Source organism: Eschscholzia californica, unplaced genomic scaffold, assembly GCF_041429995.1.
Source record: "Eschscholzia californica isolate CP2 unplaced genomic scaffold, dmEscCali1.0.p SCAF_4, whole genome shotgun sequence".
Classification (NCBI taxonomy): domain Eukaryota; kingdom Viridiplantae; phylum Streptophyta; class Magnoliopsida; order Ranunculales; family Papaveraceae; genus Eschscholzia; species Eschscholzia californica.
This window is the reverse complement of record NW_028238461.1, coordinates 35,315,882-35,342,261: the sequence shown is the minus strand read 5'-3', so window position 1 is coordinate 35,342,261 and position 26,380 is coordinate 35,315,882. Positions and strand designations below refer to the sequence as shown.

The 26,380-nt window shown below is 37.5% G+C and overlaps 1 long non-coding RNA gene across 1 annotated transcript; it reads right to left on the bottom strand.

Annotated features, from left to right (window-relative positions):
- On the bottom strand, positions 1-25,861 carry LOC147544318 (uncharacterized). Its single transcript, XR_015224297.1, has 13 exons — positions 25,509-25,861; positions 24,209-24,420; positions 24,071-24,133; positions 23,192-23,340; positions 22,838-22,900; positions 6,435-6,467; positions 4,550-6,052; positions 4,379-4,440; positions 3,341-3,420; positions 2,283-2,317; positions 1,262-1,332; positions 489-623; positions 1-122 (listed from the first exon to the last, which is right to left on the bottom strand). It is a non-coding gene; the product is annotated as an uncharacterized LOC147544318 (long non-coding RNA).
- Between the last annotated feature and the right edge of the window lie 519 nt (positions 25,862-26,380).

Here is a 26,380-nt window from a genome sequence, read left to right as displayed (position 1 = left end):
TTGGTCAAGGGCCAAACATGTCTCGACCAAGTCTGAGCAACGCGCCTCAGACTCCATGTCCAAAGCACTCGAATTTCCCGTCCTAAGACGCGTCTGATTTCTCTGAGTAAGTCTCAGATTGTCTGATTCACCAAAAAAAAAAAGTAGATCATTCATAGTTTTAGAGATACTAGTAAGATAATTTGATTTTTGAATAACTCAAAAAACCCTAATTTTGAAAAACCTTTTTAATACAACTTTTGAAATCCAATTTGAAACTCTTTTAAAAATTCTTCTGAAATTCTTTCCCAGTTTATCTAAATAAAACTAATTTTGTTAAAATGTCTAAAACTAACAAAAATTAGCTTGGGCGTAAAGCCTCTCACGCCATTGTTGAGTTATGGTGTTACCTAATGTTCTAAGCAGAATCTAAGATGCCAATACATTTAACATTAGGTTGCACGGATCGCATGCTAAAACTAATAACGAACTAGAAGTTCGAGAATTACCTGGATCCGCTTTCCCTCGTACTAGGTTTGCTTTCCCTCGAACTAGGTTTGCGACGTGCTCAATGTGAGGTTCTGCACGGTGGTGGAGGCAAAGCCATGCCAAACCATCTTCCAAGGAGCAATCCTATAGGAAACCTGTTGTAGAGAATCAGAAACATTTTAGACAGACCCAAAGGTTATATAGAAACCTGTTATAGGAGCCTATAACAAATTGTTATGTTTATGTAGAAGATCGTGAAACCGTGTTGGAATGTGGTTCGGGTGAATTATAAGACTATATTGTGCCAAACCAACATAAAACTAACTAAAAGCTCGGCCTTGTATCTTACTATATATACCTAATTTAATCTTTTTAATCAATGTTTCAGGCCATCTAATTTATTGGGACGAAGACTAAGCCCTCCTAGGGCTTCAAGTAGCCCATTTTTCTAAATGTTTCAGGCCTTTTGGAACGGGATAACGTATTGTTGGATTCACTTCAATCCCCGAACCTATGTAGGTGCCTCTGACGAACCTGAGTTGGGATGCATTATCGGTTTAACTAAACCGAAAAAACAAAGAAACAACAAGAAATCAGTTTCAACAATGCTAGGTTGTCTGCCTACTTGACTCCCACTTAACCACTTGAACAACCAAAAAAGAGCAGAGAGATAGATTTGAGGGAAATATGCCCACCTCCTTTTCCCTTGTTTTCTTATCACACAGTCAAGTATGCTCTATCTTCATTGAATTAGTTCAACACCTATCATGAGAGAAATATATTTCCAACTTACCAGTAAAATTGATTCTCAAGACCGAAACCCATAAGCTTCCTCGGTTTATCATCAAATTTCATAGGAGTACTCTACAATATATCAACAACATAAAGAATATCAGATTCACCAAAGAAAGCTTCAATTAATACCAGTCGTTAATATCTATTGATCTAGCATCAAAATAAAGGCAAGTTTTATAGTTCATTCCATTTGAAGGTTTCAAATTACCTGACACCATCATATATCAAGTCTCGCTAATGATATTAAGGAGCAATCATTATCTTGTTCCATCAAGCGATGGGACTCGGCTACTAGCCTTATATGTAGTTATGCACCAAGCGATAAAACTAAATGCTCCCTTATGTTCTCTAACATTGTTTTTCAGTGATCACCAATATGGATAAAAATCATGAATGGTTCAAAAAGATGTGATAAGTGACACATTTATTAGGTAGATCCCTCCTATCTGAAACCCATACGTAGACATCAGACACTCGAAGAGGTCTAAGTTTTGTCATGTGTTTATGTCCAACTGAGATGCCTCCCTATTGTGAGAAGTGTATGTATTGGTCTATGGAGGGGTTAATTATTCCCCCCTATCTAAAACTAAATGCTCCCTTATGTTCTCTAACATTGTTTTTCAGTGATCACCAATATGGATAAAAATCATGAATGGTTCAAAAAGATGTGATAAGTGACACATTTATTAGGTAGATCCCTCCGATCTGAAACCTATACGTAGACATCAGACACTCGAAGAGGTCCAAGTTTTGTCATGTGTTTATGTCCAACTGAGATGCCTCCCTATTGTGAGAAGTGTATGTATTGGTCCATGGAAGGGTTAGTCCCCCCACATTATTTTCTGTTGCCCCTTTTTAAAAACATAAAAGGACAATTCACCACAAATGCCGCAAATGGTCAAGAAAACCGCCACAGATGCCTTAACGAAAAAGCTAGGGGGAAATGTTTAACTGACAACTACACCAGAATCAACGAGATAGGTTGAACAATATGCAGTTTTAAATCACGCTAAATGTACCTCCTCATGCTGCATGACGAAGTGAGAATCACCAGCTGCATCCAATGGAAGAACATTATGATGAGTCTAGATTTCATTTATTTCTTGGTCATTTTTACCAATCACACCGATCTTCTCACAGTGAAAAGCCCTAAATGTTTCCAAGCATTAGAAACCTCATACGCTACTACAGAGTAAAAAACTAAATTTGTCATTCAAGAGCTGACTGACCTCGACAGAAGCTAGAAGGTAATCTTACCCTGCAAAAGGTGATATGTTACACTAATGGTGTGTTTGATATATTTTCATTACGTAGGCGCAATTTCAAAATTAAAATTCATTTTCCTTGTGATGATGGTTGTATACAAATTACTAACCCTTAAGCTCAAATGAGATGATGAGGTTGTATACAAATTTCGGGGAAAAGTGGTTTTCAGCTGAAATCGATTTTGGAGAAAAAGGGAAAGATGGTTTTCCAGAAAAATTTATTTTAGGGAAAAAACTGTTTTCAAGGAAAATCGATTTTCGGTAACAAGACGATTTTTCGGGAAAAAATGTTTTCTCGATTTTGGTGTAAAACAGTTTTCGAGAAAAAACAATTTTCGGGAATAAACAATCTCGAGAAAAACGGTTTTCGCGGGAAAACGATTTTGGTGGAAAGTGGTTTGCGGGAAAAAACGGAGTACAAAAAAGAAAAATTTAACTAATTATTTAGTACAAAAGAATATGTTTGTAAAGAAATATCTTTTTTGGGTTAATTTTAAGTTTGAAATATGGGTTTATTGATCAAAAATCCTACCAAATCTTAGGGGGTAGGGTGGAATTTTGGTCCAATACAAATTTTGGAATTAGGAATCCTTAAGATCCAAGAGTCCTAGAACTTTTGGTAGCCAAACAGACCAAGGAATCATGATTCCTACCAAATTCCATTTTTATTACGAATCCTTGCAACCAAACACACCATAATTTCATCTATTTTACTCAAACGAATGCAAATCTCAAATCAATTTCTTGTGTGTAAATAAAAAAAAATTAAATATTCTTTAATGTTAGTGGGGTTAAAGATATTTGAATCAAACCTGGTGCACTTTATATCGCCCCACGTATGTGATTGCGAAAACCAATCAATTTCTTCAGAAATTCCATCTTCTCACTGACTCTGCAATATCACGATAAGAATTTCAAGCACCACTATATTTCATTTTCATTTGAAATAACAAACTGTAAATCACGATATGTGAGAAGAGGCAAGGACTTCAAAGAAGTCAAGCTAAGATGTATCTACATCCAAAAACAAGGACACCTACAGGGGAAGCAAGTTTAGTACCACAATATTTAATTCAGGGTATAACTTGAATCAAATTGCGCAGCACACCTTAAACTTAAAGCTGAAGGAAGTTCTACGGCAAATCAGAACATAATAACAAAGCTAGTTTCCTCAAACGCGGATAACAAAAATCAGAACATATCAGAACGCCTTTTTATGATATTAGTATGACTCATGTAGTTGAGAAATTACTGAAGTTTCTGTCTTCCTGAAGCAGAATATTTGTGAAGTTCATCAGTATTTGCATGTCCAGGGACTTCAATGCATCTTGGCTTTAGGGGCTCGTCAAATTGTCATTGTTAGAAACTCCAAATGTTTCAGAATTTTCTTTCTTTTTTTTTTTTACAAACCAAAACATTCAGTCAAATTGAGAGTTCAACCCTTGAACTTTTACCTTCAACTCAAACTACTTCAGGAAAGATCTTCAGATATTTCTACTCGCTAGGAGTTAAGTAATACTGACATAACGTTTCCTGAAAACAAGAAAAACTGCAAATGCAAACTCTTACTTCCTTGTACATAAAACAGGTCGTGATCAAGATTCCGTTATGTGGGTCGAGGCGTCGAGCAACACAGATTGCGTGTATTCATCATGGCTTAATTAAAATGCTAATAATTAAACTTGTAAAGTAATTACTAGCCACCTAGGAAATAAGCACAACAAGCGGAAATTAAAGGTGGAAGATAGGTGCGGTAAGTAAGGCTTGATAGCGTTCAATTATTAAACAAGATGGGGTTCTCTATATATTTTACATAAAGGAAAAGAAGCTGAAAACAATGAGATGCATACCTTAGTACTATTGATGGAGCAACCATATCTAATACATTTCCAACTTTAGAGTCCATGTGAACCTCCACTTGCCAAGATCGACGAATTACCAGTCTAGAATATTCATAATCCAGCTAGACCAGTAAAACCAAAATTCGTTTAACTATCATAAAGTCCCGAGACAACACATACCTAACGTTTGTATATATCAATCATCAAGCCAAAACCACTTTCTTCCCATTTCATTTGCGAGATCGGTGAAGTTTCTATTTGCCCTTTAATAAGGCCGATTCATTCCACCAACTAGTCTATCGGATATGGCTTTAAGCATAGTTCCAACAATCTTTAGTATCAGTTTGATAAGAAAACCATTAGACAGGCAGATGGTCCTGAAGCTTTAAGTTTCTTACCTTATAAAATCCTTCGAATATGACCAGTTTTAGAATATGCAAGGGAACAAGGAAATTAGGTTTATGATTACTTCAGCATAACATTATCCGATCAAAAGAAACGACAACAAGAAATGAATGAATATAATGGCTACAAGGGAAACAAACAATCTTTAGTATCAGTTTGATAAGAAAACCATTACACAGAAAGATGGTCCTGAAGCTTTGAATTTCAGAGCTTATAAAACCCTTCGAGTATGACCAGTTTCAGAACATATAATGGAACAAGGAAATCAAGTTTAGGATTACTTCAGCATAACATTATCAGATCAAAAGAAACGACAACAAGAAATAAATGAGGATAATGACTACATGGGAAACGAACGAAAATAAATGAGACTTGTGAAAAGCCACTGGTTGAGGAAGATACAGCTCACTAACTGTACAACAAGCCAATAGGTGATATAAAACCATGGCTTTACTCTCGTCGTGACTTTGAACAATTAGTTCTTATATGGGGACTCGGTGTGAAAAAAGGAGGGCTAGGCGTGAATATAGGGGGACTTGGAACTAGGCTGGGTTAGGGAAAGAAAGAAACGAACATGTGGATGTGGAGAGCATTCAAAATAGGGCAGATGACTTCAACAGTCTAACAAAGTGGAAATTGGGTAATGGACAGAAAATTATGGGAAGATATTTGGGGTTTAACAATCAGCCATCTACTACATCTCCATTTCAAAAGGGGCAATAGTAGTCCAAATGTTCAATGCTTCACAGAATGGTTGGAACTTATCTTTTAGAAGGAACCTGAACAATTGGGAAATCCCCGTTCTCATGAATCTCATGGAAATTCTGGAAAGTAAAAAACCTACGGATAGTGAAGACTCATGAGTCTGGGACTTTGGGTAACAGGGATAATGAAATATTATCAGTAAAAAATCTATACAAGAGAACAGCATGCAACATGGTAGATACGGAGTTCCACATTTACAAGTTAGTCTGGAGCAAATATATTCCCACTAGAGTGAGCATTACTATATGGGTTGCATGCCTCAACAAAATCACTACGTTGTCCAACTCACAAATAGATGCATGATGTAAAAGGAGGAAGAAGAAATGACGGACCACAATCAATGATAATTATAGGTAAGAAAAGACTCAAATGTAAGGAGTTAATATATCTCATGACAAAACTAAGTAAAGAGAACTTACCATATAAATCCGACGGCTGCATGTAGTCAATGTCGATTATCACCAACATACTACTAGTATAGTCACTAGCCAGTTCCAATTAAAGATCAATTAGCTGAAATTGGCATATGAACTTTGTCGGAAATCTAATTTACCATCGGTATTCTTGAGGGAACCACAGAGCAACCGGGCAAATCTCGAAAATCTAAACATTAAGTACAGGTCCTAGAATTACCAACCTATCATCTAATAAGAACTTCCAACCATGAAAACCAAACTGATTCTAGTAGTTAGATTTTACAGAAAAGGTAAAAAAGTTACACAATGGTGCTTGTGAATCCCCCAAATTTGTTCAAGGCCAAAGTAGTCAATCGTAATTTCTACTCACTACTATTGGCTTAAACAGAAGAAAGTAAACAGCAGGAGTGGATTCAACAGATCTGAAAATAAAATCACCACAAAAAGTAACAAAAGTTACCAACTAACCAAAAGCTCACCGTAGAAACAAGATGTCTCAAGTATGTCCATTCCTACGAGAAAAACAGCAGAAGCATTATCTGGAAATGAGATTGCTAACAAAGTAAGATCTAGTTCGATAAAGTTTGTATTCCTCAAAAAGAATTAACTTTAGAATTCCAATCACTAGAACAGAAACTCAACCAAAACAACTGTTAAGCAAATTATTAATCTTTATAAAAGTAACCATGTGATGATCTATGATAAAAGAGACTACCTCTTTAAAAATCAGTAAACTGAATTGGAGGACCTTGAAATAAGCCTCGTAACTTTGGAGTCATAAATATATCCTTGTAATTTCTTTTAACGATGAGACGTTTAACATATTTCTGATTTCAAGGGTATCAAAACAAAATGAACCGAAAATCAAAAAGCTTTACTCAATGAAAATGGCAAATGACGTGATCCAACTCCAATGTTTCCAACCCCTTGTCAGCTTTGCCATCAACCACACCCATGATGAGAGTGAACACCAAGTGATGTTGCATTATTTGCTTACAGATTATCTTTGAGGATAAGTTCTAGTATTTTATAACTTCAAACTTTGTGAATGAATCCTCCCAAAGGAGGATTTACAGTAAGTATAGTTACATGAAGAAGATTGAATTAGAGATATTACTCAACGAGTGAGGGATGATCCAGCCTCTCCAGGCAAATGTACCCTTAGTTGTCACATCCCCTTTCTATAAAGTTATGAACTAGGAAGAGCTCCTACAGAAGGATTTGTTGTAAATATTTTGAATTATAGGGACTACTTAAGGGGAGAGGGATGATACAGCTTCTGAACGGAGGATTGAATTAGGGGTGTTACATTACTAAGACCAACTCCCAAAAGCAAAATTTTCAGAAATTATATTCAAGTGCAGAGGATTGAATTAGGGGTGTTATATACGGAGTAAAGCATGATCCATTTTCAATGAGAAGATATCTATAATTGATCACAGTCCATTTTATAAAACATATAATGAACTAAGATGGGCTCTGAAAGAAGGATTGGCAATAAGTATATCTACATTTAGATGATAAAATTAAAGAGCGAAAGATCGTCCAACTTGTACAGGCCTATAAACCCAAAATTTATCACAACAGAAGAGCTCGTAGAGAAGGATTTACCATTTGAATTCAAATGTAAAAGATTGAATGATAGGGACTAATTAAGGAGCGAAGGATGATGTAGCTTCTATAGGGTGATGTACCCTTTGATCACAATCCAAAAGAGGATTTACAATAATTATTCAAATGCAGATAATTGAATTAGAGGAACTAATTAAGAAGCGAGTGATCGTCCAACTTCTCCAACCTTATATACCCTTAGATTGACCACAATCCTTTTTGATTGAATTTGCAATGGACTAAAAAGAGTTCCCCAAATTGTAGTAAATATATTCAAATGCAGAAGATTGAATAAGAGATACTAATTAAGGTGGCAAGGGAAAAATCCAGACATATATGTACCATTAATTGATCAGAATATGTTTCTATTAAATTTGCAATGGACTAGGAAGAGCTCCCAAAAGGAAAAATTTCAGCAAATATTTTCAATTGCATAAGATTGAATCAGAAAGACTAATTAAGGAGCGAATGATGATCCAACTTTTCTAGGGGGGTGAACCTTTAATTGATCACAATTCAGAAGAAGATTTCCATCTCAATGAGAAGATTAATCTGTAATTGATCACAGTCCATTTTAAATTTTGTGATGAACTAAGATGGGCTTGAAAGAAGGATTTGCATAAAGTATATATACATCAAGATGATAGAATTAGAGAAACTAATTAAAGAGCGAGGGATCGTCCAACTTCTACAGACATATAAACCCACAATTTGTCACAACAGAAGAGCTCGTAAAGAAGGATTTACCATTTATATTCAAATGCAGAAGATTAAATTATAGGAACCAATTAAGGAGCGAAGGATGATCTAGCTTCTTTTTTTTTTTTTTTTTTTTTGAAAATTTGATTGAATATATCAAAAAGAAAACTATACAGCAGCAGAACCAAAGAAAAGAAGAAAAACGAAAAGAAAGGGACAGGGCGGTTTAGGTGGAATCCTCACGATATCCACGCCTCCCAATTACAAACTATATCGACATAAGACGAGTGGCTAAACTTAGGGATACCCTTCGCCCACATACATACAATCGACTTAACATCATCCACATCTAGGCTCGTGTTCCCATTAGCCTCCTTAAACACTTTACTATTCCGGTCCTTCCATATGCTCCATACAATTGCCGCTGGGATAACACTCCAAATCTCTTTTCTTGCCTTGGGCTTCGGGATGGAGTACCATTGCTCGAACAGTTGTGGAACCGTTGAGGGTATACACCATTTTATCTTCAAGGTCGATAAAAAGTAGGACCAGATCCCATATGCTACCTTACAATGAAGAAATAGGTGATCTCTTGATTCCTCCTCCTGCTTACATAAAATGCAACGATTAACCAACTGGAAGCCTCTGCGTTTTAACTTGTCCACCGTCGGTAACCTGTCTATGAAGGTGGCCCAAAGCATAAATCCAACTCTTGGAGGGGCTGCAACCCTCCTTGGTACTTTTACTAAGGTTGGAGCTATGATTTGGTCTCCTCCATCCAATAATCCATAACATTGTTTAACCGAGAGTGACTCCTTTGCATCATGTTTCCAAACTCTTTTATCATCCTCATTTCCTAGATTTACTGATTGTAGCGCTTCAAGTAAGCCCAGATACGAGTTGATTTCCCAATCATTTAGCGCCCTCCTAACATTGACTTCCCAAACTTGGGACTCCTGGTTGAACATATTTTGTACCAACGCCTTCTTATCTGTAGCTATCTCGTAGATTAAAGGAAATTGGGCCATTAGACTAGTTGATCCCAACCAAACATCCGACCAGAATTTAATCTTCCCACCATCACCTACTTCCCACCTGGTTAGGCTACGAAACTTGGTAAGGAAGCCTTGGATTCCTTTCCACACGCCACACCCAAACGGTGAGTTGCGTACCTTAACAGCCCATTGCTCCGGGTCTTCACCATATTTATCCCCCACCACCTCTCTCCATAGATTTCCAACTTCTTGATCGAATCTCCAAATCCATTTGGATAGCAAAGCTTGGTTCATGATCTTTAGCTTCTTAATACCAAGTCCACCTTTACCTTTAGTAGTGTTAACATATTTCCAAGCCGCCCAATGCATTCTCTTACTGTCCGACTTACCATTCCAGAGGAAGTTGTTCATCTTTGCATCTATAACCTTTAGTACTCCAGAAGGAACAGAGAAGAGTGAGAGATAGTATGTCGGGAGTGCTTGGAGTACTGATTTAATAAGAGTCACCTTCCCTCCTCGGGATAAAACCGTGCCCTTCCACATAGCCAGCTTCCTATTCACTCTTTCAATGACCGGGTCCCAAAGAACTTTTGCTTTGTATCTATGTCCTAAAGGCAGGCCTAAGTAAGAAGTTGGTAACTTACCTAACGGACAACCGAAGCTGTTGAGCAATTCGTGGTTTCGATTGTCGTCCCCCACTTTCGTGGCCTCATAGACGTATGATTTTTCCATGTTTACCTTCAAACCCGAAGCAAGCTCATACCAAAGGAGAATCTCCCTAAGTTTAGCCAATTGATCCGCATCCTCGTCCAGAAAAAACAGAGTGTCATCCGCGAATTGAAGATGGTTAATTCTTCTACTCGAGGCTATTGCCTGAAAACCCGAGACCCATTCCTTACTTTCCGCCAATTGCATACAGTGACTCAGTACTTCTCCCACTAAAAGAAATAGAAATGGCGATATTGGATCCCCTTGCCTGATCCCTCTCGAGCTTTGGAAGACCCTGGATGGCCTCCCATTAACCAAGACTGAAAATGTAGCCGATGAGATACACCCATAAATCCACGATCTCCACTTGTAGCCAAAATCCATTCGCTCCATGATTTGGTAAAGGAAATCCCAGCTAATTCTGTCATAAGCCTTTTCTAAGTCCGCTTTAACTATTAAACCCCTCTTATTTGCTTTCCTCCTTGAATCGATTAGCTCATTAGCTACAAGAACCCCATCTAATATTTGTCTACCACCAATAAAAGCACCTTGGAATGGAGAAACCAATTTATCCATTACCTTCACAAGTCTGGTAGTAAGGACCTTCGAAATTATCTTGTATACTCCCCCCACCAAGCTGATCGGGCGGAACTCAGAGAATCTAGAGCTGTTTTTCTTCTTGGGGATTAGAACTATGAACGTTTGGTTCAGCCTCCAATCCATCGACGCCGAGCTAGAAAACATAGAAATCGCCTCCATCATTTCATGCTTGATAATATCCCAACACCTACTATAGAAGCATATTGGGAAACCATCCGGACCCGGGGCTTTGTAATTAGCCAAATCAGAGATAGCTTGGACAATTTCCTCCTCACAAAACTCTTTCTCCAATCCTTCTGCCTCTACACAGGATAGATGCGGGAGATTCATACCTTCAATGCCAGGCCTCCAGAAGGTTGGTTCACAGTATAGCTCGCTGAAGTAACTCACCGCTTCTTTCATGATCTCTTCCTCCGACATTATAGTCCCATTATCTTGGATGATGATGCTGATCCTATTTTGTCTCCCCCTACACTTCAATACTCTGTGGAAATACGCCGTGTTTTTATCCCCTGCCTTCAACCAATTGACCCTAGATTTTTGTCTTAGGCTCACCTCCTCCTTCCCCAAAAAAGTTTCGAACTGAATTTTCAAGTTCTTCCTCTCACTGAACTCCGTAGGAGATAGGGGCTGAGCTTCCTCCTTAAGATCTAAAGCATGTATATCTGATTGGATCTTCGAGTATTCCTTCTGAAATTGGTTGAACTTGTCCCTCGACCATACCTTGAGCTTATCTTTTAGATAATGTAACTTCTTCCATAATGTGTTGCTCGGGTTCGTCCCTATTGGAGCCTCGTTCCACCAAGTCTCTATATTGGGTAGAAAATCCGCATCGGACATCCATCTCTCTTCTAGCCGAAACGGTGGAGGATTAGACGTGCTGACTACAGTGCGTAAAAGGATGGGAGTATGATCCGAAATGGGACGGGGGAGAATAATTTGTTCTACCTTCGGATATTTGCTTTCCCACTCCCCATTAATAAGAAATCTATCAAGCACATTAAGAACAGGGTTGGACTGGTTATTTGTCCAAGTGAACTCCATACCTTGTTTAGGGAGGTCCAAAAGGTAATGTCTATCCACCCACTCCCCAAATTCCCTCATACTCCGAGTGATCTTCCTCCCATTTTTCTTCTCGTGCAAGAATCTAATAACGTTAAAGTCACCCCCGATACACCAAGGTTTCTGCCATTTAGAGGCCACATTATCTAATTCCAACCAAAAGTTTAGCCTGGAGGATCTCTCACAGGGACCATAAACCCCTGTGAAGACCCACTCAAAATCATCTGATTTGTTTTGGAACAATATAGAAAGACAGAAATCCGATTTAACTACTTCCTTAGCTTCCAAAATATTAACATCCCAAACACAAAGAATGCCTCCAGAGGTTCCTACTGCTGGGATGGCATCCCATCCACAGCCTCTTATACCCCAGACACTCCTAACCAAAGATTCAGAAACGACCATACATTTGGTTTCCTGAATACACAAAACAGAGACACTAGATTCTTTAACTAACTTCCTAATAGCTAACTTCTTGGCCGGACTCCCCAGCCCCCTGATGTTCCAGCTGAGTAGGTTCAAGGACATTTAGGCTGCATCGCCCCAAAACTTGGTGCCGAACGAGACTTCTTCAAGTTGGATGGAGGGTCGCTGAGCCCCCATTCTAGATTCTTCAACTCCCTGTTGACTTTGCTTGGACTCTCCTTCTGTTGATCAGACATCACCATATCTTCATCCTGGATAATGATTGCCATCCCCACCTTCTCCACTGACCCGGGTTTCTTCCCTTTGCTGCCCCCATCTTGATCCTTCTTTGATGATCTGATGATGGCAAGGGGGGTAGTATCCAGAACCTCCTCTCCTTGATTTGCCTTCGTTTTGTCTTGCTGCTTGATGTTCACCCTTTCCTGCTTCATAAGTTCGATAATCTTTTCATACTCTTCCCCACCAGTAAACCCTAGTTCCAGACCTGTCTTATAGAAACGAGCCATCATTTCATCCTCATCGGTGCCTCTAGTAAACCTTTCATCTGATGTAGCTTGACCTGCTGATTCTGGTCTTTTTTCCTTGTCTACACCTCCCTTACTGGGCCTGGCTTGATTGGGCTTCCTGTAGTGCTTAGAGATCGTTATCTTCACCATTGGGATCCTTCCCAAAGCCCATAGTTTCTTCTTGTTGAAATCATGGTGTTTCTTAAGTCTTTTGTAGGTGATAGATTATGACCATTTATTAGCATCATTCATAATCTTGGTCATGGCTTCAACCATTTCAGACCGAATCTCAATGCCTTGCAACTCAGGCATAACTTTCAGCTTTTCAGAGACTTCCTCTACTCTAATCTCCTTTTCCTGGATCACTTTTGCCTTACCTTTCCTCACATCTCTAATCAATGTCTCATCGGACCTGCAAAAGTCAGACTCAGCCCCTGTCACCAACACAGGGTTCAAATCTGCCTCCACCGTACCGGTCTTCTCCAACCCAGGCTGTCCTTCGGTATTCGTGCTACCTACTTTTTCCATCGTCTTCTACGGTAGGTTGTGGGTCTCCGGCGGCGATAACGTCTGAACACTTTGCCTTCTTTCCGCCACTACTTCTGTAGTAATCCAAATTTGATAGCATTCGCCGTCCACCATCAACGTCTTCCTTTCAGTGATAGATCCATTAGGTTTTACCTCCACCGATACACATGCATAGTTTAGTATGCGAAGATGTGTGGTTTCGTAACTAATAGCAACTACCTCCCCCAGATCTTCGACTAGATTAGCAAAGGTTCTCTCGTTCCATAAATGAAAGAGAATACCATATAGTTTCACATCCATGAGCATAGGAGTGATGATCACCGAGTTGCAATGGGGGTTCCATTTCCTAACGAAGATTTTCTTATCTGTGTTTCCTTCAAAGAAAAACTCCATAGATCTCAAAGCTTCTAAAGAGACATTAGATTTCACCAGAGCTGCACCATTTTTGTACGGAAGGACCTCTACCTCCTCTGAACCAACGATCTTTCTGACTTCCTGTTCCACCAACTCCCAATGGTCCGAAGTTGACTTCCTCTCTAGAATAATGGCGGAAGACCAGTCCATATTGTAGATGTCTGCAGAAGCCATAGAAGGATTTGAGGATGAAGAGTTCAGGGTTTTCCTTTTAGAGAAGGGAGATGAGTGATGCGATCGATTAATATCCTCCGGGTTTTTATAGAAACATTTCAAAGGGTTCCCAAAAGAAGACTTCTTGCCATGCATTGGTTGACCAAACGGTGGTGGTTGAGAATAAAGGCCCCTTCGTCCGGCGTGGGTATTATTCTCCTTAGGAATCTGAAAAGATTTATGACTCTCTACCCTAGATTTCTCAGCTCGAGGGAAATCTTTATCCACTATGCCTTGACTTCCCTGAGAATCAAACTCGCCCAACACATTAAATCTATTAGAGATTCTCGCACCTGCCTCCTTAGAGAAAGTCGATGGTCTATTCTTCCTATGAAAGCTAGGGTTTAAGGAGGAAGACCTACCCTCTGAAACTAATGGTTGTCTCACCGGAGGTTCTAGCATTAAGGCTTCTTGGAAGTTTTTAGGGACGTAAAACTCAGAGATCACCTCACTAATAGCTTTAGAGATTTTATCCCATCCATCCCCATTTCTACCAAAAGGAATACAAATGGATTTCTTAGTGTTCCTACCTTCTCCTCCTCTATGAGCCCAAATGTATCTACCCCTCTGGTTGGACATGATCTCCCAGAGCCAGAGAGATGACCCATCTCTGAAAATAGCCAACTTTTGAGCACTAATACTATCCTTGAGGGCATTATCAACAAACGTCCTTAAGCTTTTCATTCCCTCCAAGGATATAAGGATTTCCCATTCCCTGAAATATCCTTGCTCCACCACTCGGAATCTACCTCCTACAAGTTTAGAGAGAGAGAGTCTCTTGTTTTCAATGATCACGAAAATCCCGTTCTTGGCTGCCATCAAGCACGCCCCGGCGAGACGGTACCCCCTATCGATACTTTCAGTTCACCAGACGGCGCTACACCGGAGTCGAAGATTCCGTGCAATGGCACTAGCGGTGGGCTGGTTCGCTGCGATCTCTAGGGATGGAGTTGCTGCCGGAGAATGTCAATAAACAGCCCTTCCCCTACACCACCCACCAACTACGATTCTCCTTTTCGATGCACTCAGCCCACCAATCGGCGCTATCCCAGAATCTCAGATTCTGTGCAATGGTATTAGCGGTGGAGTGGTAAACTGCGATCTCAAGGGAGAAGAAGTTACCGGACGGTGATCGGAGAATCCTACCTGTGTCAGAGCTTCTCTCTCCAATCCAAAAGAGGATTGATCACAAAAGTGGTAAACTGCGATCTAGCTTCTTTAGGGTGATGTGCCCTTGATTGATCACAATCCAAAAGAGGATTTACAATAACGATTCAAATGCAGATGATTGAATTAGAGGCACTAATTAAGAAGCGAGTGACCATTCAACGTCAAGCATATGTACCCTTAATTGACCATAATCCCTTTCGATTGAATTTCCGATGGACTACAAAGAGCTCCCCACATTGTAGGAAATATATTCAAATGCAGAAGATTGAATCAGATGGACTATTAAGAGAACAAAAGATGATCCGGGCAGACGTACCATTAATTGATCACAACCTTTTGATATCAGATTTGTAATGGACTTGGAACAACTACAAAAAGCATAATTTGTAGCAAATATGTTCAAATGCAGGGAATTGAATTAGGGGGACTACATACGGAGCAAGGCATAATCCACCTTCAACGAGAAGATATATATGTAATTGATCACAGTTCATGTTATAAAAGACTAATTAAAGAGCGAGGGATCATCCAACTTCTATAGACATATAAACTCACAATTTATCACAACAGAAGAGCTCGTAGAGAAGGATGTACCGTTTATATTTAAATGCAGAAGATTGAATTATAGGAACCAATTAAGGAGCGAATGATTATCTACCTTCTTTAAGGTGATGTGCCCTTGATTGATCACAATCCAATAAAGGATTTACAATAACTATTCAAATGGAGATGATCGAATTAGAGGGACTAATTAAGAAGCGAGTGATCATCCCACGTCTTAAAGCATATGTACCCTTAATTGACCATAATCCCTTTCGATTGAATTTTCGATGGACAAGAAAGAGTTCCCCAAATTGTAGGAAATATATATTATAATGCAGAAGATTGAATAAGAGGGACTATTTAGAGAGCAAGGAATAATCCACGCAGATGTACCATTAGTCGATCAAAACCTTTTGCTATCATATTTGCAATGGACTAAGAACAGCTCCCAAAAGCAAAATTTTCAGAAAATATATTCAAATGCAGAGGATTGAGTTAGGGGGACTACATACGGAGCAAGGCCTAATCCACCTTCAATGGGAAGATATATCTGTAATTGATCACAATCCATTTTATAAAATTGGTAATGTACGAAAATGGACTCTAAAAGAAGGATTTGCACCAAGTTTATATACATCTAGAAGATAGAATTAAGGGGGCTACTTAAAGAGAGCGAGGGATTGTCCAACTTCTACAACCATATGCACCCACAATTTATCACGATAGAAGAGCTCGTAGAGAAGGATTTACCTTTTATATTTAAATGCAGACGATTGAATTATAGGAACCAATTAAGGAGAGAAGGATGATCTAGCATCTTTAGGGTGATGTGCCCTTGATTCATCACAATCCAAAGGAGGATTTACAATAACTACTCAAATGCAGATGATTGAATTAGAGGGACTAATTTAAAAGCGAGTGATCATCCAAGGTCTTCAAGCATATGTATCCTTAATTGACCATAATACCTTTCTATTCGATTTCCGATGGACTAGAAAGAGCTCCCCAAATTGTAGGAAATATATATAATGCAGAAGATTGAATAAGAGGGACCATTTAGAGAGCAAGGAATAATCCGGGCAGATGTACCATTAGTTGAGCACAACCTTTTGCTATCATATTTGCAATAGACTAAGAACAGCTCCCAAAAGCAAAATTTTCAGAAAATATATTCAAATGCAGAAGATTGAATTAGGGGGACAACATACGGAGCAAGGCATAATCCACCTTCAATGGGAAGATAAATCTGTAATTGATCACAGCCCATTTTATAAAATTGGTTATGAACGAACATGGGCTCTGAAAGAAGGATTTGCAGTAAGTTTACATACATCTAAAAGATAGAATTAAGGGGGATACTTAAAGAGAGCAAGGAATTGTCCAACTTCTACAACCATATGCACCCACAATTTATCAAGATAGAAGAGCTCGTAGAGAAGGAATTACCGTTTATATTTAAATGCAGACGATTGAATTATAGGAACCAATTAAGGAGCGAAGGATGATCTAGCTTCTTTAGGGTGATGTGCCCTTGATTGATCACAATACAAAGAGGATTTACAATAACTATTAACATGCAGATGATTGAATTAGAGGGACTAATTTAGAAGCGAGTGATCATCCAACGTCTTCAAGCATATGTACCCTTAATTGACCATAATCCCTTTCGATTGAATTTTCGATGGACTAGAAAGAGCTCCCCAAATTGTAGGAAATACATATTATAATGCATAAGATTGAATAAGAGGGACTATTTAGAGAGAAAGGAATAATCCGGGCAGATGTACCATTAGTTGATCACAACCTTTTGCTATCATATTTGCAATGGTCTAAGAACATTTCCCAAAAGCAAAATTTTCAGAAAATATATTCAAATGCAGAAGATTGAATTAGGGGGACAACATACGGAGCAAGGCATAATCCACCTTCAATGGGAAGATAAATCTGTAATTGATCACAGCCCATTTTATAAAATTGGTTATGAACGAACATGGGCTCTGAAAGAAGGATTTGCAGTAAGTTTACATACATCTAAAAGATAGAATTAAGGGGGATACTTAAAGAGAGCAAGGAATTGTCCAACTTCTACAACCATATGCACCCACAATTTATCAAGATAGAAGAGCTCGTAGAGAAGGAATTACCGTTTATATTTAAATGCAGACGATTGAATTATAGGAACCAATTAAGGAGCGAAGGATGATCTAGCTTCTTTAGGGTGATGTGCCCTTGATTGATCACAATCCAAAGAGGATTTACAATAACTATTAACATGCAGATGATTGAATTAGAGGGGACTAATTTAGAAGCGAGTGATCATCCAACGTCTTCAAGCATATGTACCCTTAATTGACCATAATCCCTTTCGATTGAATTTTCGATGGACTAGAAAGAGCTCCCCAAATTGTAGGAAATACATATTATAATGCATAAGATTGAATAAGAGGGACTATTTAGACAGAAAGGAATAATCCGGGCAGATGTACCATTAGTTGATCACAACCTTTTGCTATCATATTTGCAATGGTCTAAGAACATTTCCCAAAAGCAAAATTTTCAGAAAATATATTCATATGCTGAAGATTGAATTAGGGGGACTAAATACAGAGCAAGGGATAATCCAACTTCTACAACCATATGCACCCACAATTTATCACGATAGAAGAGCTCGTAGAGAAGGATTTACCGTTTATACTCAAATCTAGACGATTGAATTATAGGAATCAATTAAGGAGCGAAGGATGATCCAGCTTCTTTAGGGTGATGTGCCCTTGATTGATCAATATCCGAAAGAGGATTTACAATAACTATTCAAATGCAGATGATTGAATTAGAGGGACTAGTTTAGAAGCGAGTGATCATCCAACGTCTTCAACCATATGTACCCTTAATTGACCATAATCCCTTTCGATTGAATTTTCGATGGACTAGAAAGAGTTCCCCAAATTGTAGGAAATATATATTATAATGCAGAAGATTGAATAAGAGGGACTATTTAGAGAGCAAGGAATATTCCGGGCAGATGTACCATTAGATGATCACAACCTTTTGCTATCATATTTGCAATAGACTAAGAACAACTCCCAAAAGCAAAATTTTCAGAAAATACATTCAAATGCAGAAGATTGAATTAGGGGGACAACATACGGAGCAAGGCATAATCCACCTTTAATGGGAAGATAAATCTGTAATTGATCACAGTCCATTTTATAAAATTGGTTATGAACGAACATGGGCTCTGAAAGAAGGATTTGCAGTAAGTTTACATACATCTAAAAGGTAGAATTAAGGGGTTACTTAAAGAGAGCGAGGGATTGTCCACTTCTACAATCATATGCACCCACAATTTATCACGATAGAAGAGCTCGTAGTGAAGGATTTACCGTTTATATTTAAATGCAGACGATTGAATTATAGGAACCAATTAAGGAGCGAAGGATGATCTAGCTTCTTTAGGGTGATGTGCCCTTGATTGATCACAATCCAAAGAGGATTTACAATAACTATTCACATGCAGATGATTGAATTAGAGGGACTAATTTAGAAGCGAGTGATCATCCGACGTCTTCAAGCATATGTACCCTTAATTGACCATAATCCCTTTCGATTGAATTTTCGATGGACTAGAAAGAGCTCCCCAAATTGTAGGAAATACATATTATAATGCATAAGATTGAATAAGAGGGACTATTTAGAGAGCAAGGAATAATCCGGGCAGATGTACCATTAGTTGATCACAACCTTTTGCTATCATATTTGCAATAGTCTAAGAACATTTCCCAAAAGCAAAATTTTCAGAAAATAAATTCATATGCAGAAGATTGAATTAGGGGGACTACATACAGAGCAAGGCATAATCCACTTTCAATGGGAAGATCTATCTGTAATTGATCACAGTTCATTTTATAAAATTGGTAATGTACGAACATGGGCTCTGAAAGAAGGATTTGCAGTAAGTTTATATACATCTAGAAGATAGAATTAAGGGGGCTACTTAAAGAGATCAAGGAATTGTCCAACTTCTACAACCAGATGCACCCATAATTTATCACGATAGAAGAGCTCGTAGAGAAGGATTTACCGTTTATACACAAATCTAGACGATTGAATTATAGGAGCCAATTAAGGAGCGAAGGATGATCTAGCTTCTTTAGGGTGATGTGCCCTTGATTGATCAATACCCAAAAGAGGATTTACAATAACTATTCAAATGCAGATGATTGAATTAGAGGGACTAATTAAGAAGCGAGTGATCATCCAACGTCTTCAACCATATGTACCCTTAATTGACCATAATCCCTTTCGATTGAATTTTCGATGGACTAGAAAGAGCTCCCCAAATTGTAGGAAATATATATTATAATGCAGAAGATTGAATAAGAGGGACTATTTAGAGAGCAAGGAATATTCCGGGCAAATGTACCATTAGTTGTTCACAACCTTTTGCCATCCTATTTGCAATGGACTAAGGCCCCGTTTGGATCAGCTTAAAATAAGCTAAAAGCTGGCTTTTAGCTTATGTAAAGCGCTTTTCGAGATAGAGTGGCGTTTGGATGCAAAAAGCTGTAGCTTTTATTAAGCCGAAAAAGCCCATTTTTCCTGAAAAGCAGAAGCCATAAATTTATGGCTTCTGCTTTTGGCTTTCTCTGGAAGCCACACGGACAGACGTACGAACCAGTTTTGGAAACTTTCTTTTAAATTTTTTTTAATCAAAGATAGGGCAAACCAACAGAAACCCATCTTCCTCACCAAAAAAAACAGAAAAATTGAAACTCATCTCTCTTTCATCTTCTTCTCCTCCACATGTTAGGGTTGGAGAAAAACTTTCTAAATCAAAAGCGGAATGAAATTGATCTTTGAAGGATACAAGTTATGTAAGTAGTCATAACTATAATCATATTATGTTGGTATGAATGTTGGATTCAACTCTGTTTGTCCTCTGTTTTATCTATATATATACCTTCTTTTTAGAGAGAGAAAGTCTTTTTGTAGAGATAAAAGATGTAAAAATTACTGTGTTAAAAATTCTACCAAGTATCTTGATACTTGATTGCTTTATTTGTATAAATTTAGGAACCTAATAGATGGATACTATACATAATTATTTTGATATAGTTTAAGAATGATTCTTAAACTATTTAAATACACAGTGATTTATTAGTTTTTAGGACATGTGGAATATAATGTTGAATTTTATTTACTGTAAGAAAGTTTATATATTTTTTGAACATTTTATGAGTATATATATAGAAGAAACTATGGAAGCTGAAAAGAGTGAATAGGAGTTGCCTTCATCATTGATGACTCTTCCTTATAGGAAAATTGAATAAGATAAATTCCACTAATGTTCTTAAGACATTGGCAGGTTTTTCTAGTGTAATCATATTATGAGAATGACGCCGTTGAGCTAGATTACGATAATGAAGACGAGCGCGAAAAGGTTGTGATGAAGCACAATCAATCGGCAACAACAACAAGTGTACGAACGTTATTCGAGGTTTAATAGCTGACAACATTGCCAATGTAAATGACATGAATGATATGATTAAATTGCTACATTTTTACTCTTAAATATAATGTGATACTGACGAACCCGCATTTAGCTTTTTTTCCCAAATGTTACATAATAGCTTTTGCAGATGAGAAAGCGCTTCTATTTTGTCATACCAAACAATCGTGATAGCTTATTATAAATCGCTTTTGTTTAAGCTCTGATAAAAAAACTATTGAAATCAGCTATATGTGTTCCCAAATGAGGCCTAAGACCAACTCTCAAAAGCAAAATTTTCAGAAATTATATTCAAATGCAGAGGATTGAATTAGGGGTGTTACATACGGAGCAACGCATGATCCATTTTCAATGAGAAGATATATCTATAATTGATCACAGTCTATTTTATAAAACATATAATAAACTAAGATGGGCTCTGAAAGAAGGATTGGCGATAAGTATATCTACATTTAGATGATAAAATTAAAGAGCGAGGGATCGTCCAACTTGTACAGGCCTATAAACCCAAAATTTATCACAACAGAAGAGCTCGTAGAGAAGGATTTACCATTTGAATTCAAATGTAAAAGATTGAATGATAGGGACTAATTAAGGAGCGAAGGATGATGTAGCTTCTATAGGGTGATGTACCCTTTGATCACAATCCAAAAGAGGATTTACAATAACTATTCAATTGCAAATGATTGAATTACAGGGACTATTTAAGAAGCGAGTGATCATCCAAAGTCTTCAAGCATATGTACCCTTAATTGGCCATAATCTCTTTCGATTGGATTTTCGATGGACTAGACAGAGCTCCCTAAATTATAATAAATATATTCAAATGCAGAAGAATGAATAAGCGGGACTAACTACGAAAGCAAGGGGTCGTCCAACTTCTCTAAACATATGTATCCTTAATTTATCTCGTAGAGAAGGATTTGTCGTACATACTAAAATGTAGAAGATTAAATTAGAGGAACTAATGAAGGAGCAAAGGCAGATGCAGATTCTCGAGGGAGATCTACCCTTAATCAAGCTTAATACAAAAAGTTTTTAAAAGAGAACTTACAGTATTTGTAGAAGATTGAATCAAAGAAACTAATTAAGAAGTGAATGATGATTCAACTCTCTAGGGAGATGTACCCTTAATTGATAATGATATGAAATTTTTCTAAGAGTTACCATGTTTATTTATATGCAGGTGATTGAATTAGAGGAATAAGAAGCAACTATCATCCAACTTCTTTACGTATATGCACCCCTAATTGACCACAAAACTTATCAATTGAATATTCAAATGCAGAAGATTGAATAAAAGAGACTACTTAGGGGTGTTAGGGGTGATCCAGACAGATATATCCTTCATTAATCCCGTCTTTTTCTACCAAATTTGCTATCGACTGGAAGAGCTCCCAAAAAACATTTTGCAGCAAATGTACCCTTAGTTGATTAAAGGCCTTTCTATAAAATTTGGAGTGAACTAATAAAAGTGTTCCCAAAGATCAAGACTCAAGACAGACTGCAAAATAACGAGAAAATCGAAGACAGAAAGAATATTGATTAGTAACAGGATCTGTGCAAGAATCGGCCATCAATGATCCTGACATGGATGTGCCAAATGAAGCTGGTTTTGGGAACCTAATCGCAATGTCAGTCCTCTCAGAAAGTGGAATACAGACTACTGAACTAGGGAAGTTGATCCCTATTTTAATGTTTGAAAAAATATTAGTAGAGGAGACGAAATATAATAAGGAAATTGGAACCCTAACTTTGTTCTGTGAGAGAAAACAAAAAACCAGAAACCCCCAGCGATATCGTCTTAAGGTCTTCTACGGATCATTTCAATATAATTAACGAATACTTAAAAGACAAGCATCAGATGAAATAAAAAACCTAAAAAAAGGTGAAGATACCTTTGCATTAGATCTCGCCGAGTATTTCCGGGAGATAAAGATTCCACGAAACCAAGCCTATGACTACAAACAACACAAAATGGTCATTAGGGCTTCCTTTTCCAACGATACGAGATGTTTCTTCTTTCTTGATCATGAATACCAGATGATCTTTTTCGTCGTCACCAATAAAACACGAAGTTTTTGTAACGGCCATTAAATGGTTATTTGTAATGGCTAATCCAAGGTCATTACAAAGCTCGTGGCTGATACAATTGTAACGAACAATGGTCGTTACATATAATACATAGATCAAGAGATATTTTGAATAAAAACATACTACTGTTATAGCTTTATAGCAATTCCTGTGAGTACCTTATATTGCAATTGCTCCATAGAAAACAAAATCTGACGCTCTCCTATTGACCCTTCAAAGCCATCATCGGACAAATCCTCAATCTGCTTGAAAAACATCTTAACGAACTTTTTCCTATCCCAATCAACTACATTGCATTCTTAACACCCTAGGAAACAAAATTACGAAACAAATCGTGTTAAAACTAAGTACACAGTCTCATGCTGGGAAATTTAGTTTAGGGCAAACAATTAGTAAAAACAACAAAATATGCGACAAAATGAAACCCATAAATGGGAATTGTGCAACCTAGAGATTCTATTGTAAAAAATTGTACTTAACGATTCATACAACATTTCATTTCATACTATACTTGTTGCTGAGTAATAATGTAAACATTTAAAATTATGAAGTCATTTTTTAAAATTATCACGTAACAGCCATCTCACTATTTTCTCTCTTTTATTTTCTTCTCATATTTGTGTGAAGTATATTTCATGTTCCCCTAAAGGGCAGCTTGAAATCTGAAGGACTCTTAATTTGACTATAACTTGCATGTATACTTTATCTTCTATAAAGAGAAAATACTGAAGATTTTACGATAAACCCTTTCCTGGAATTTTCTTTAATAGCACGTATATTGAAATCTGAAAGATGTTCATTATTTTCTGGGTGAGGTTCTGAATTTTGAACATTTATGGAGAAATACTTAAATGGTGTTTTTCGTATATCTTCTAGTCTTGATCAGTTAATGTAATATAAATGTGGAGTTCCTATTATGTGTTTGATTGGGTTTTGAACTTTGGTTGTCAAGAACTGGAACAGTGCAAGCAAATAAAAAAGAATGAAAGAATGCATTTGTTTGAAGATAAAACCAAAAATTCCATAAAAATACTCACATGGTCGCCTTTGTCAAAATGTTGCATCACTTTGCGTTCTAAAAAGTCGAGAAACAAACCAGCCTGAAAAATTAGAACAATGGTGATAATTAATCTCATAACTCCGTATTGTTACAACTTAGATTATCTCTTTATTACCTTTTTCAAAATATAGACATCAAGGTTTGTACTCTTGAGATTCAGCAAAGTCGCCCATCTTATAAATCTTTTCACCAGCTTCAGACGATGCATCATTTAGCTCTTTCTTTCTGGAATTGTTGGCATCTGCTTCAAATTCCACATTGATAGCTAGCGTCTAAATCCTCACCTAGGAGGCATTGCCGGTCATCTTAGCAATGCAGTAACGTTACCTGTTACAAAAGGAATATATGAGGGGAACGATTATCAGTTAACATTGTAATAAAATTCCCATATTCAAAAAAAAAATTCTTGTTTGTGTTTCGGTTTCTTGAGCCCCTACAATTGTTCCAAGACTTAGTAAACACTGTTGGGTATACACTACTGCAGTCCAAGGTTCTTGATGAAATAACTCCAAACTTCTTTCGTCCTGCATAGCTCACATCTACGTATCATGATTCTTTCTGCATACCCACACCGACCTACTTTAGTTAGGTGAGTCCTCGAAGATTTTTTCCGCGCCACATGGGTCTCCTATCTTCCTCTTGTCCCATAAAAAGTTACACATCTTGGTCTCATTTGTCTTCAAAGTCCCCATAGGAATAGCAAACACAGAAAGATAATAAACAGGTAAAGCTGCTAACACAGCTTTCACATGTGTTAGTTTACCTCCACTGAACAAAGTCCTGGCATTCCATGCCGAAAGCTTTTTGTTAATGCGTTCAACAACTGACCCATTTTCAACCTATATCCGCAACCAAAGGGCCGGTTCAGGTAGCTGGAAGGTGGCTCCCTGTTGTGGGGTCGAAGCTAGCTGCAAGCCCTCCTAAATCATCCAGTACATTTTCCACATTTAAATGGATCCCAAGGTGTATTATAGACCTTCACTTTATTACAAATCAAAGCGGAGAGAATCTCATCAGGTAAGAACAAGGACTGCTCAACTCTAAACTGCAATACATGAGTAAATCCGAACACGCTAAAACCACGATATCTCCATATTTAGAAACTAACACATATTTCCCAAGGTGGAGTCTTTCTAAAGTAGAAGAACCTTTTGTTATTGACAAGTAAGATTATTTTCTTCTCATACTTCACGCATATATAAGAAGAAAATAGAAGTGAGGAAAATAGTGAGATGATGGGAATTGAAAGAAAATTTAGGTATCAAGGTCGATAAAAGAACTACGCGATTTAGGTATTAAAGTTGATTAAAGAAAAACAAACCCCAAAAACCTATCTAGGGTTTTACTAAATCACTGATCTGTGCCCAATTTGATTAAGAGAGGAATTGAAAGAAAATATTAACTAAATTACTTACCTTAGAAAAGGAAATTAGATAAAACAGATTTGAATTTCTTGATCAGTAATCCTCTTCTTCTTCTTCTTCTTCTTGACGCAGCTCTTTCTTCCTCTTCTCTGTAAGAGTCTTCTTGATATTGAAGGGAAAGAGAGAGAAGATGGGAAGATAGAGATAGAAAAACAGAGCGATGATGGAGAGACGAAATGGATGATTTGCAGAAAACTCATTTGAACTTTTTTCTTTTTTGATGAAAAACTCATTTCAAACAAGAATTCGATCATGGGATCATGGGATTAGGGCTTTTAACACGCCAATAGTACCCGTACTCTTTTTTTTTTTTTTTTTTTGCAAGACAAAAATACCCGTACTTCAAACGGCCACAAGCCGTGACAATAAATATTTACTAGCCCGCCCATTATTTGGGTTTTTGTAACGTCTATGATTTGTTGCGCCTTAACAAATACCGACTGTCGCCCCAACTTATTTCGAGTATTTATAACGGCTTTTAGTAATGCAGGCCGTTCTAAAGACAATATTTGTCACGGATTTTTCGAAGGAGCGTGGCTAAAAGGGTCACTCTGATCGCACCAGACCCCACCTTATCCAGGGTCCTGTTATAATTATCCATTGCCTAATAAGACTATTAAAAAAAAAAATTATTGTTGTCCCATGTTTTTCGTAAATTCAAATTTGATCCCTTTTTGTTAAAGTCGTCAGTGATTAATTTTTTTGTTTCCATATTTGTCATTCTTATAAAAAATGATTTTTTAAACCCAAAATTGACCCCCTTTTAAATTTAAGTTAATTCCCAAAAAAATCTAATTATTTTACAACAAACTAGGGGGCCAAAATGGAACTCATTTGAAAAAAAATAGAAATACCTCATCTCT